Source organism: Anolis sagrei, chromosome 1 (assembly GCF_037176765.1).
Source record: "Anolis sagrei isolate rAnoSag1 chromosome 1, rAnoSag1.mat, whole genome shotgun sequence".
In the NCBI taxonomy this organism is placed as follows: domain Eukaryota; kingdom Metazoa; phylum Chordata; class Lepidosauria; order Squamata; family Dactyloidae; genus Anolis; species Anolis sagrei.
In genome coordinates this window covers 165,570,534-165,582,718 of record NC_090021.1, presented here as the reverse complement: position 1 = coordinate 165,582,718, position 12,185 = coordinate 165,570,534, and the positions used below count along the sequence as shown (strand labels likewise).

At 41.9% G+C, this 12,185-nt stretch overlaps 1 protein-coding gene across 3 annotated transcripts in view; it reads right to left on the bottom strand.

The window, feature by feature from the left end:
* NBEAL1 (neurobeachin like 1) overlaps positions 1-1,806 on the bottom strand; it is a 134,184-nt gene extending 132,378 nt beyond the window's left edge. For 2 of the 3 annotated variants that reach the window (XM_060783055.2, XM_060783067.2), the window contains exon 1: positions 1,688-1,805. The gene's annotated coding sequence lies outside the window, so the exon portion shown is untranslated. Of the gene's footprint in view, positions 1-1,687 lie in introns of all 3 variants that reach the window. The other variant, XM_060783047.2, reaches the window with a different exon arrangement.
* Between the last annotated feature and the right edge of the window lie 10,379 nt (positions 1,807-12,185).

Below are 12,185 nucleotides of genomic sequence, written 5' to 3'. Positions count from 1 at the left end.
GTTTGAAGTCATTGTTCCATGTCCTAGTCTCCAGGGAAGCAGTAAACAAGCTTGCTCCCTATGACTTCCCTGCACATACATTGCCATCATCATGTCTCCTCTCAGCCTTCTCTTCTTCAGGCTAAACATGCCCAGCTCTTTAAGCCGCTCCTCATAGGGGTTGTTCTCCAGATCCTTAATCATTTTAGTCACCCTCCTCTGACTGGACACTTTCCAGCTTGTCAATATCTGTCTTCAATTGTGGTGTCCAAAATTGAACACAATATTCCAAGTGTGGTCTGACCAAGGCAGAATAGAGCATGGGTAGCATGACTTCCCTGGATCTAGACCCTAAAGACCTATTTATGCAGGCCAACATCCCATTGGTTTTTTTTTGCCACCGCATCACATTGTGGCTCATGTTTAACTTGTTGTCCACAAGGACCCCAAGAGTAGATCAATAGGTACCAGACTACAGAACCGTAGCCCAGAAATGGACGGAAAAAAGACCTTCCTTCAATCGAAAAGTGGACGACAAAGATGATTGAATATATGAACAATTACTTAAAGATCATAACAGGGAGAATCAAATCAAGTGGCAACCAATAAGAATTTACCTGCTGGAGAAAATGAAACTTAATATTTGAAAAATTGGGGAGGACGGAACAAAAAGAGATACCAGAGACAACAAAACAGTGAAATCTCACAAAAATTTCAGTTAAGAAAGACCATCTCTCTGTGGAATGGACTGGAAGCATCCCAATCCCCCCCCCCCCCCCCGGTTACCTACCCTATCCCACTCCCTACTTACCCTATCCCATCCTACCCTATACTCAACCCACACTGTCAACCTCACCTCCTATCTTATTTCCTACTTTCCTTCACACTGGTTTTGTTCCCCTTCTTTTATTGTTACTTTAGGAGCCCCCGGTGGCGAAGTGGGTTAAACCCGTGCCAGCAGGACTGAAGACCGACAGGTCGCAGGTTTGAATCCGGGGAGAGGCAGATGAGCCTCCTCTATTAGCTCCCGCTCCTCATGCGGGGACATGAGAGAAGCCTCCCACAAGGATGACAAAAACATCAAATCATCCGGGTGTACTTGCAGACGGCCAATTCTCTCACACCAGAAGCGACTTTCAGTTTCTCAGGTTGCTCCTGACACAACCAAAAAAAATTGTTACTTTGAAAAGGATGCAAATAAAAATGATTAAGAGGAATAGGTACCACTCCAGCGCGAAGGTAGCAACGCTCCATGCCGTCATGCCGGCCACATGACCTTGGAGGTGTCTATGGACAACGCCGGCTCTTCGGCTTAGAAATGGAGATGAGCACCAACCCCCAGAATCGGACTTAATGTCTGGGGAATACCTTGACTTTACTTTAGGTGGAGGCAAATAAAGGCTTGGAACCATTGCTGGAGTCCCTCGCCTCTCCTTGACCCTGACAATTAAGTTTTCCTTCCTTTTTCCCCTCAGCATTGCCTTCCCTGGCTTCCATCCCCACTGGCTGCCATTTGCCTCCTCCCCCAGAGCCTGGCTGTATCCTGAGGGCTGAGATTAAATAGCCCAGCTTCCTTGTTGTTGTGGTCCCCTCCCAGCCTCCTCCTCCTCCTCTATTCCTCCCTCTGCTTCCTTCCAGGCCGAAGCCTTGCAGATCCTTCCCAGGCACTCACTCACTCCCTGACTGACTCCCTGTCTGACTGACTTACCTGGGAAGAGTCTCCTATGGGCGCGCGGGTATGCGCGCGCGGGCAGCTCCCACGGCCCAGCGCCGCAGACAGACCGAGCAGCTGAGGCGGCGATTGGCAAATAGGAAGCCACATCGCCCGCTTCGAGCCCCGCCCACATTCCAGCGCTGCCCCTCTCTCTCTCTCTCTCGCCCCGCCCACTCTCCCTGCCTCTTCCGCAGTCGCGCAGAGATGACGCCAAGTCCTGGCACAAATCTGACAGACATAGATTCCCAACTCTAGATGGGGGTTTTTTTGGACTTCAACACCCAGAAGCCTAAGCTGCTGTGGCCAATGATCAGGGATCCTGGGAGCTGAAGTCCGGAACCCCTAGAAGAGCCGGCGCCGAATTAGAATGGACCTACTCAGCCATACAATCTAGTTCAGGCATGGGCAAAGTTGGGCCCTCCAGGTGTTTTGGACTTCAACTCCCACAATTCCATGCCTGAACTACTTGGAGGATGCAGATTGACTGTGGCGACTAAAATAATCAAGGGTCTGGAGAACAAGCCCCATGAGGAGCGGCTTAAAGAGCTGGGCATGTTTAGTCTGAAGAAGAGAAGGCTGAGAGGAGACATGATGGCCATATGTGAGAGCCAACAATGTCATGTAGCGGCAAAAAAAGCCAATGGGATTTTGGCCTGCATCAGTAGGAGCATAGTGACTAGATCCAGGGAAGGAAGTCATGCTCCCCATGCTCTACTCTGCCTTGGTTAACCACACCTGGAATATTGTGTCCAATTCTGGGCACCACTATTGAAGAGAGATATTGACAAGATATTGACAGGGAGCTCTGGCCTGCCTTGATATTCTAGGTTATATGGCTGTGTGGAAGCACCCTTGATTATGAGTCCACACTGCTATATAATCCAGTTCAAAGCAGATAATCTGGATTTTGTATGGCAGTGTAGATGGGGCCTCACATAATCCGATTCAATGCAATTAATCTGCATTCTGAAACTGGATTATATGGTAGTGTGGATGAGAATTTAGAGAGCACATTTTGCCTCCAGTTTTTTAGGTGAGGACGACTAGTTCTACACTGCCGTATAATGCAGTTTGAGCTGTATTGAATGGCATTATATGGGGCTGGATCTACACTGCTCTATATCCCAAGATCTGCCAGTATAGACTCATATAATCTGGGAACAAGTCCTGGGATATTGAGTAGTGTAGATCTAGCCTTAGCTTCTTCTCTATTCCCCAGATAAGAAAGTATCTTGGAGCACATTAAATAATAACATATTTTTATTTGGCACAGTAGTCCCATCTAAAAGAACTCTGTTTGAGGCAAGTGTGAATGTTGCAATTTATCACCTTGGTTAGCATTTCAACTGCAGCATTCACACCTGCCTCCAACAGACAAGAGTTCTTTCTCCCACCCTGGACATTTCACAGATATATAAACCCAATTTTCCTAGTTTCCAACAGACCTCACAACCTCTGAGGATGCCTGCCATAGATGCAGGTGAAACATCAGGAGAGAATGTTTCTGGAACGTGGCCGTACAACCCGGAAAATTCACAGCAACTCACTTTTTATTGCAGTTCTGTGAACGTATCAAGCAAAAGACATTGTGATTTGTAAAAGTAAGCTTTTCAAGTTTTTGGCTAATAGCTGATGATACATTCTTTTGAATTATGTGGCCTTGCAGAGTTTGACCTACCAGTATTTCAGGTGAAATTCCTTTAGACAAATTATGCTTCCAGCACTTTCTTCAACTGTGGGTTTCATGATGTATAATGATGTTCCTTATACAACATGGCAAAATCAAACGTTGCTTTTGGAAATATTTTTTTAAAAAAATTTCAGGGTCATCATCACAGGCTATCACTTGTGGTCGAGTCTGCTTGCCTTCCAAGTGGACCGTCTTATTGGTGGGTCTGTAGGTGACCATTGATCCCTATTCTTGATCCACATGTTCTTTCAGTGTGAGGACATCAATCTGCAGGTGGAAGGCAATCCCAGTCAGGGTTGGCTTGACGCGTCTTCCTCTTGGCACGTTTCTCCCTTTTGCCCTCCATTTGTGCCTCTTCAAATTCCACAGCACTGTTGGTAATAGCTGACCTCCAATTGGAGCACTCAAGAGGCAGAGCTTCCCAGTTCTCGGTGTCTAAATAATGGTTGGATCCATAGATGTAAGGGCTGAGTATACTCCAAAGGATGGTATCTCACAAATGTATGTAAAGATGTTAATGTCTTTAGAATTCCATGTCTAATAATCCCTGGCAAGGAGATTGTACGTTTAGGTCTGCAGAAGAGAAGGTTGAACAGAGACGTGATGTTTGTTGTTCATTCGTTCAGTCGTTTCTAACTCTTCGTGACCTCATGGACCAGCCCACGCCAGAGCTCCCTGTCGGCCTTCACCTCCCCCAGCTCCTTCAAGGTCAGTCCAGTCACTTCAAGGATGCCATCCATCCCTCTTGCCCTTGGTCGGCCCCTCTTCCTTTTTCCTTCCATTTTCCACAGCATAATTGTCTTCTCTAAGCTTTCCTGTCTCCTCATGATGAGAGACGTGATAGCGATGTATAAATATGTGAAAGGCTTTCATAAGGAAGAGGGAGCGGGCTTGTTTTCTGCTGCTCTGGAAAGTAGACCTCGGGGCAACTGGTTAAAATTACGGGAAAGGAGATTCCACCTGAATATTAGGAAGAACTTCCTGACTGTAAGAGCTGTTCAACAGTGGAACTCCCTGCCTCGGAGTCTGGTGGAAGTTCCTTCAATTGAGGCTTTTAAACAGAGGCTGGGTAGCCATCTGTCAGGGGTGCTTTGATTGTGCTTTTCCTGGATGGCAGGAAGTTGGTCTAGAAGGCCCATGTGCTCTCTTCCAACTCTATGATTCTATGTATTTTTCACTGTCTTTATGTATAGAGTATATGCTTCCACTTAACTACCTCAAAAAATAATATTACTAGTCAGCCATTACTCGTTCAGACATCATCTGTACTAGCACTTCTAAAAATGAGCCATCAGCTACAGGTTTCCAGAAAGCAATAAACAAATAGCAATAAACAAATAGCAAGTGTAGCTCCATGCCACACTTGAGAAATATGTCAGTCCAGCACATCTGATAGAAGCAACTGAGCCATAAAATATATGCATAGCATTTTTGACCAAAGGTTCACCACTTTGTACTCACAAATATTGAATATAATTTGCTTTATAACTGCCTGTTTGCCTTCTCTGGACAACTCTTCATTGTATTGTTGTAGTCCTCATGAAATGCCACCCTGAATAATTCTCTGCCATTGGAACACTTTGCCACTTTACAGTTCACCCCAGCATCAGGTCATTTATGAATAAATCAAAAGGCATGAATAATTAAGGCCTCTGCAGACGTTTTATCCTTAAATTGCTTCTGTGAGCGACATTGTTACCTTAAGCTTAATGCATTCCTATTGCTACTTGCTGTGGCCAAAAATACTAACAGTGGGTTGTTGTGAGTTTTCTGGGCTGTATGGCCATATTCCAGAAGCATTATCTCCTGACGTCTCACCAGCATCTATGGCAGGCATCCACAGAGTGTCACAACCTCTGAGGATGCCTGCCATAGGTGCAGGTGAAATGTCAGGAGAGAATGCTTCTGGAATATGGCCACATAGCCCGGAAAACTCACAACAACCCACTGAGGTCACAACCTCCGAGGATGCCTGCCATAGATGCAGGTGAAAGGTCAGGAGAGAATGGCTATACAGCATGGAAAACTCAGACACCTAGTGATTCTGGCCATGAAAGCCTTCGACAGTACAATACTCTCTAACAAATATGGCAGTAACACTGAGGACCTGTCCTGTAAGATATCACCCCAAAGCGAATAGCAAATATCCCCTCTAGCAAGCATTTTTGCAGAGCACCAATCAACAGGTGACATTATCTTTAAGTGAAGAAGAACCTTTGACTTCCAGAGATTTTGGGCAAAGGTTAAAGCTTTCACATCCTGTGGAAACAGTTTCACCACTGATAAGGAATGATGGGAGATGTCATTGAAGACATCCAAAGATATCCTAGCCCAGATCAAGGCTGCTTTTCCCTTACTTCTGAAAGGTAAGTTCTCTTACACTAATTTTAAATTATACAGAAAAAAATAGGACCTGGAACAACTAATGATGAAGTAGTATTTCCATTCCCAGTTACCACTAATTGCACTTGGCCAAGTTAGAGATAAAGAACCACAACACAATGCTTTGTTTCATGATCACTCTAAATTGCTTTTCCAACTAACAGCCACTTTTATTACTTTTAAACATATCTATCATCTGTTGAAATCTTGAAACTGCACGCAGTGTAAGCAAAGAATATATAACTTGATCCTCAATTTCATGCCCCAGAGTAAACAAGCCAAAGGTACTGTTGAGTCTGCAGATCAGTCATTTCTGAAGTATATCAATGGTTAACAGAAAATTCAGACAGGACTAATAATCACAGTACTGAAAATCACACAAAGTAGGTTAGCATCCCTAATCTGGACTGAAATACAGTCAGTCCTCCACATTTGTAGAATTGATTTCTGTGGATCTGATTATTTGTAAATTTGATCAATATGTTCTCAGTGTAATTTTAACAGTGGTTTTCAATTTGGGGTCCCCAGATGTTTTTGGTCTACAACTCCCAGAAATCCTAATAGCTGGTAAACTGGCTGGGATTTCTGGGAGTTGTAGGCCAAAAACATCTGGGGACCCCAGGTTGAGAACCACTGGTAGCAGATGTCAACCATAGCATCATTCTGGAGGGCCTACAGGTTCCTAGAGAACACTTATCCAGGCATAAACTACAGTTGGCTTTTGCCTAAGCCTTCTGGGAAATCAAGATTTTTGCCTCCTTCTCCCTGTTCATAATACTTTTGCACTTGGTATTAATGGCAATAAGTTAAGTACAAAGGCTTAAGCAAGGGGAAGGTGCAACTGGAACATTTTTTTTTTTTGACAAAGTGGGACAGCAGAGGATTAATCTAGACTGTCCCTACCAAACTGGAACAGTGGGATGATTGCTTTCAGGGAGTTCTGACCTCTTATTTGTACAATAAGCCTTTCTGCATCTTTTGCTGGGATAGAAGAGATCACATCCTTCCTACACACAACTGATTTCTTGCTGCGAGAACAAAATGGACTAATCAAACCAGTGGTCTAATCCAGCAGGACCCGTCTTCTGTGTTATTATCTCTTTCTAAGGCTAGTCATTGGGTGGGACTTCAAATAAGCAAGAGACTGTTTCCACGTATTTACAGCATATAATGATGGGCCTCACATGAAAGAATCTGAAATACATTCACTTAGGAACTAGGTACATGCTCATTATTTGATTACTTCACTCACATCTGGAAATGGCTTAGCCTACACTAAAGGTCCTGTTCTAAATTTATTTAGCCTTCGTAATCTTTTGACTTGGAAAGGTGGCTGTGTAAGCAAATAAAAGGTCGAGAACAATGGGCAGTTGTTTCAAGCCAGTGAACAGGGAACTCAAAAACACCTGAAAGAAACAACAATACATGTGGGCTTTCCATTTTCGTATTAGCAACTTAGCAGATATAAGTAACAAAGCTGACCTATCCAAATAAAAAAGTATCCAAATATATTGTCAGGCACATTCGCATAATTGACACAAAACCAGATTGCTTTCATAGAATCATAGAATCCTAGAGTTGGAAGAGACCTCGCGGGTCATCCAGTCCAACCCCCAAAAAGCAGGAAAATTGCATTCAAAGCACCCCCGACAGATGTCCATCCAGCCTCTGTTTAAAAGCTTCCAAAGAAGGAGCCTCCACCACTCGTAAGAGATGCCAAGTCAATGTGAATTGTTAATACGAGGGTTATCCAGAAAGGCACGTAGCTCTTGTGGGGAATTTTCTCGGGGAAAGTTAGGGTATCACTACTGTGGAGTGGGAAGCCAGAGGAAGTGAATGAGCAGTGCCAGTCGTTAGTAGCTCATTGTCTCATGGTGAATGTTACAGATAAGCATCCTCATTGCGTTTCTCTTCAAGTGCAGAATTTGCACTGTAATACACTACCTAAATGCTAAGGGCATGAACGCTGCTGCGATTCATCACGAAATCGTTTCAGTTTATGTAAAGACAGAATGTGACAAAATGGATACGGAATATATTGTGAGACCATAAAGAAACTTCAAAGAGCCATCCATAACGAACGTTGTGGGATGCTGACAATGGGAGTCTGTCTCCTTTACCGCAATGAGCATCTGCACACCACTCAGCCAACACAGTAGTCAGTGGTTCAATTGCCATACATTAAGGGAACCACTGACCACATAGGGAAGCTGATGAGGAAACACAACATGCAAACTATCTACAGACCCATCAAGAAAATCCAACAAATGCTATGCTCAGCAAAGGACAAGAGGAATCCTCTCACTTCTGCAGGAGTCTACCGTGTACCATGCAAGTCTTCATAGGGACCACCAAACGCAGCATTGCCCAAACACAAATCAGGGAACATGAAAGGCACTGCAGACTACTTCAACCAGAGAAGTCAGCCATAGCAGAGCACCTGATGAACCAACCTGGGCACAGCATTTTATTTGAGAACACAGAAATGCTGGACCACTCTCACAACCACCATGTCAGGCTACACAGAGAAGCATATGGACAATTTCAACAGAAAGGAGGAAACTATGAAAATGAACAAAATCTAGTATTAAAAAAACTCTAAAATTACCACAGCAAAACAACAGAGAGGAAACAATCTGGGACATCTAATCACCTCTCAACAAAAGATTGTTCCAAGCACTAACAATCTGCACCAAACAACAGCCAGGCCATCAAATGCTAATCAAGGTGGTCAGTTGAAAAATTCACTCCTAGCTCCAACAGACAAGAGTCCTTTGTCCCACCCTGGTCATTCCACAGATATATAACCCCATTTTCCTAGTTCCAACAGACTTCACTACCTCTGAGGATGCTTTCCATAGATGCAGGTGAAACGTCAGGAGAGAATGCCTCTAGAACATGGCTATATAGCCTGAAAAAAACCTACAACAACCCAGTGATGCTGGCCATGAAAGCCTTCGACAATACGTTGTTGACTTCATTTGGCTGGGATGTTTTAAGTCACCCTTCTCACAGCCCCAGTCTCACACCCAGTGACTATCATCTGTTCACTAAACTGAAGGAACATCTTGGTGGAAAACACTGTCAACATTCAGCTCCTTTACTACCTTTATATAAGAAAATAGTTGACAACATTGTAAGAAATCCTTCTTTGTTAAATCTTTGAAAACTTCCCCCAAGACAATGTATCACTTTCCCTCACTCCTCTATGCCCATTTTTAATGTACCCACATTTTTCTTCATATGACAGGGACAAACAGTATGAGGAACTGCAAATGCTAAGGGAGTTCACAACTAAGTGCCCTTCCAGACAGGCCCTATATCCCAGGATCTGATCCCAGATTTTCTGCTTTAAACTGAATTATATGAGTCCGCACTGCCGGATAATCTGGAATAAACAGAAAACCTGGGAGCAGATCCTGGGATATAGGGTCTGTTTGGAAGGGCCCTTTCTTTATAGGTTTAAACCACTTTTAAAGGAACAGATAGAAAACAGACTTCGTTGTGTTACAGTTAACTAGCTGGAAATAAACATAGGTATTTCAGTGTACAAAGCATGTAGGATAAGAGCAAAGGGAAATATGATCACACGTATAATTTCTGAAAAACCTGTTTACTGCTTCTCCAAATTATATATCAAAGGTCAAGCTTTGTTGCTTTAGAACTGTTTCGAGAACAGCCCCCCCCCCCCCCCCCCCAAATTCCAATGCTGAAAATATAGTTTGAGAAGTAGATCTTCAGTTCAGGCTTTCACAAAATACAAAAGACATGGTGGCCTCCTATTTTTAGTTTAAAAAAGCCAGCTTCATTGAAAGAAAATATGCGGAGTATAATCATCCAATGGCACTTGAACACAACAAAGTTCTCCAAGACTTCTAGAAACCTCCCACTGTAGTGTTGGAGAAAGGACATTCTACAGTAATTTGCTAGGGCATCTTAAAGCATTTTTAAATGGAAGCAATAGCAACAATTTTTGATATAACACATTTTGTGAGGGCCTTATTTTAATGCCAGTATTCATCAATAACCATCTGTAACAAAAGGTATTTCTAACCTTGTCACCTCCAGTCTTTGTCAACACTTCATGGATGGAGATGACATTGAGCTGGAAGGGATAAATATCAATAAGCTTGGCAGTTTAGCATACTGTCCTAATAAATAGATTAGCATACAATTTGCATATGAGAGAGGTCAAGAAAATGAGAGTAAATTGTTTGAAGAAGGGTTGAACTCAGTGGGGTATATGTCTGAGTTGTATTACACAGGAAGAGGCAATTGTGTCCCTGTTTTGAATATTCTGCTATCACGAATATCTTAGAAAGGCAGTGTGGCTGTATTGTATGGCAGCAGTGAGTAGGCCTCCACCAATATATTAGTTGCCAATATGAAGGGAGTTTATTTTCTTGGTTCTTTACCATACGTCCAGTGCATCATAGAGTTAAAGTCTATTATTATAGTAACTAATGGAACTACAAGTGATTTTAAGGAGATCAGCTTACTAGTTTTTCTTTCAGATAGATGAAATCAACATGGTTGTTTAGTGTCTACAGTGCTTCTGCTACAGTCGAAGAACAACAGTGTGCTAAACAGTGCTCAGATGTTATCAGGCACCTGTTGGTCTTTTCCCATTAAGTGTTTGACACTTTTGTTGGCTACGCAAGAACACCAGGCAGTAAAGAAGAGACAGTGTGTACTTTCTGATCCACTTTGAGTTTCTGTTTATTAGCTCCATGAACGATGACAAAAAAGTTGGTTCTTCTGCAAAACAGGTGGGATGGTGTCTTCTGAGAGTTTGGCCTGAGATGACTGTGGTTGCTTCGTTCCAGTCCTGAGCAAGTGAAATATTTTGTTAATATTGCCCAGTGACACAGTCCATTGGTAGATAACTGTAATAAATAAAGCAATTGCTTGCCCTTCATATATGTTTCATTCTTGTTGTAGTAATTGTTGCTGGGAATAATAATAAAATCTTAGTTTAGAAAACACCAGTGTTTCTTGTCTTCACTCTAAAGGTCTTCCTTGCATTTCCCACAGCTGGGAAAAGAGGAAGTATAAAACTACAGTCATTGATTTAATTGCCATCTGGAAGTTTAATGTAGAACAGAACTAAGACTTCCTGAAAAAAAAAATTATAGAACACCACAAGCTGAGAGAGAATTACAGCTGTATTTACAAATCCTTATGTACTAAAGGCTCTCCTTTTAGAATAACCACAAAACAAAAGCTGACTGAAAATCATAAACTCATTCATGTAAGCACCAAGTCTCTAAAGCATCCTCCCTGATTAGTAGGAAACTAAAATAACAGCCATTCTAAGATGATTAATGCGTCTATGGATTACTAGATAAGGAGTGGAGCTGGCTTTTGTTTCTCGCAGATGTTGGATTAGGGGTTTAAAAATCAAGCATGCCAACAAGATAACTTTCAGGCATCCTTGTCCCAAGCACACACTAAGCTACAAACTAGATTCACTTCATTTTGCACAAGCAAAATCGCAACAGCCTGTGAAAAGAGTGGGAAATCTGTAATGTTCCAGATGGCGCAAGACTACAGCGTCCTTCATCCCTGTTCACTGCAAAAACTAGATGGCATTACTGGGATTTGGAGTCCAATAGATCAGGCATGGGCAAACTTCAGCTCTCCAAGTGTTTTGGACTTCAATTCCCACAATTCCTAACAGCCAATAGGTCCAAAACACCTGGAGGGCCAAAGTCTGTCAATGCCTGATCTAGGTTCTTACTATGATGCCAGCACAACAAAAGCTCTAAGTAATAATACAGAAAGTCTCAGCTATATCTGGTACGTTCTGTACTGCAGTTAAATTAGATCAGGAGGATTTGGGAGCATTAGAAATTAAATGACTGGGAATTACTGTATATACCCGAATATAAGTCGACCCAAATATAAGCTGAGGTACCAAATTTTACCACAAAAAACTGGGAAAACTTATTGACCTGAGTATAAGCCAAGGGTGGGAAATGCAGCAGCTACTGGTCAATTTCAAAATAGAAATAGATACCAATAAAATTACATTAAATGAGGCACCAGTAGGTTAAATGTTTTTGAATATTTACATAAAATTACACTTTAAGATAAGACTGTCCAACTCTGATTAAACCATTATTCTAACCTTCTTCAATGTAAATGTGCTTACGTATCCTTCCAATAATAATAAAGAGAGTAAAATAACAAATGTAATAAAAATAATAATAGAGTAAAATAATGGAAATGTAATGGTAATAGTCATAATAGGGTAAAATAATAAATGCAATAATAATAATAATAATAATAATAATAATAATAAAGAGTAAAATAATAAATGTAATGAAATAATAACAGAATAAAATAATGGAGATGTAATAAAACCAATAATAATAGAGTAAAATAATAAATGTAATAAGAATAATAAAGTAAAATAAT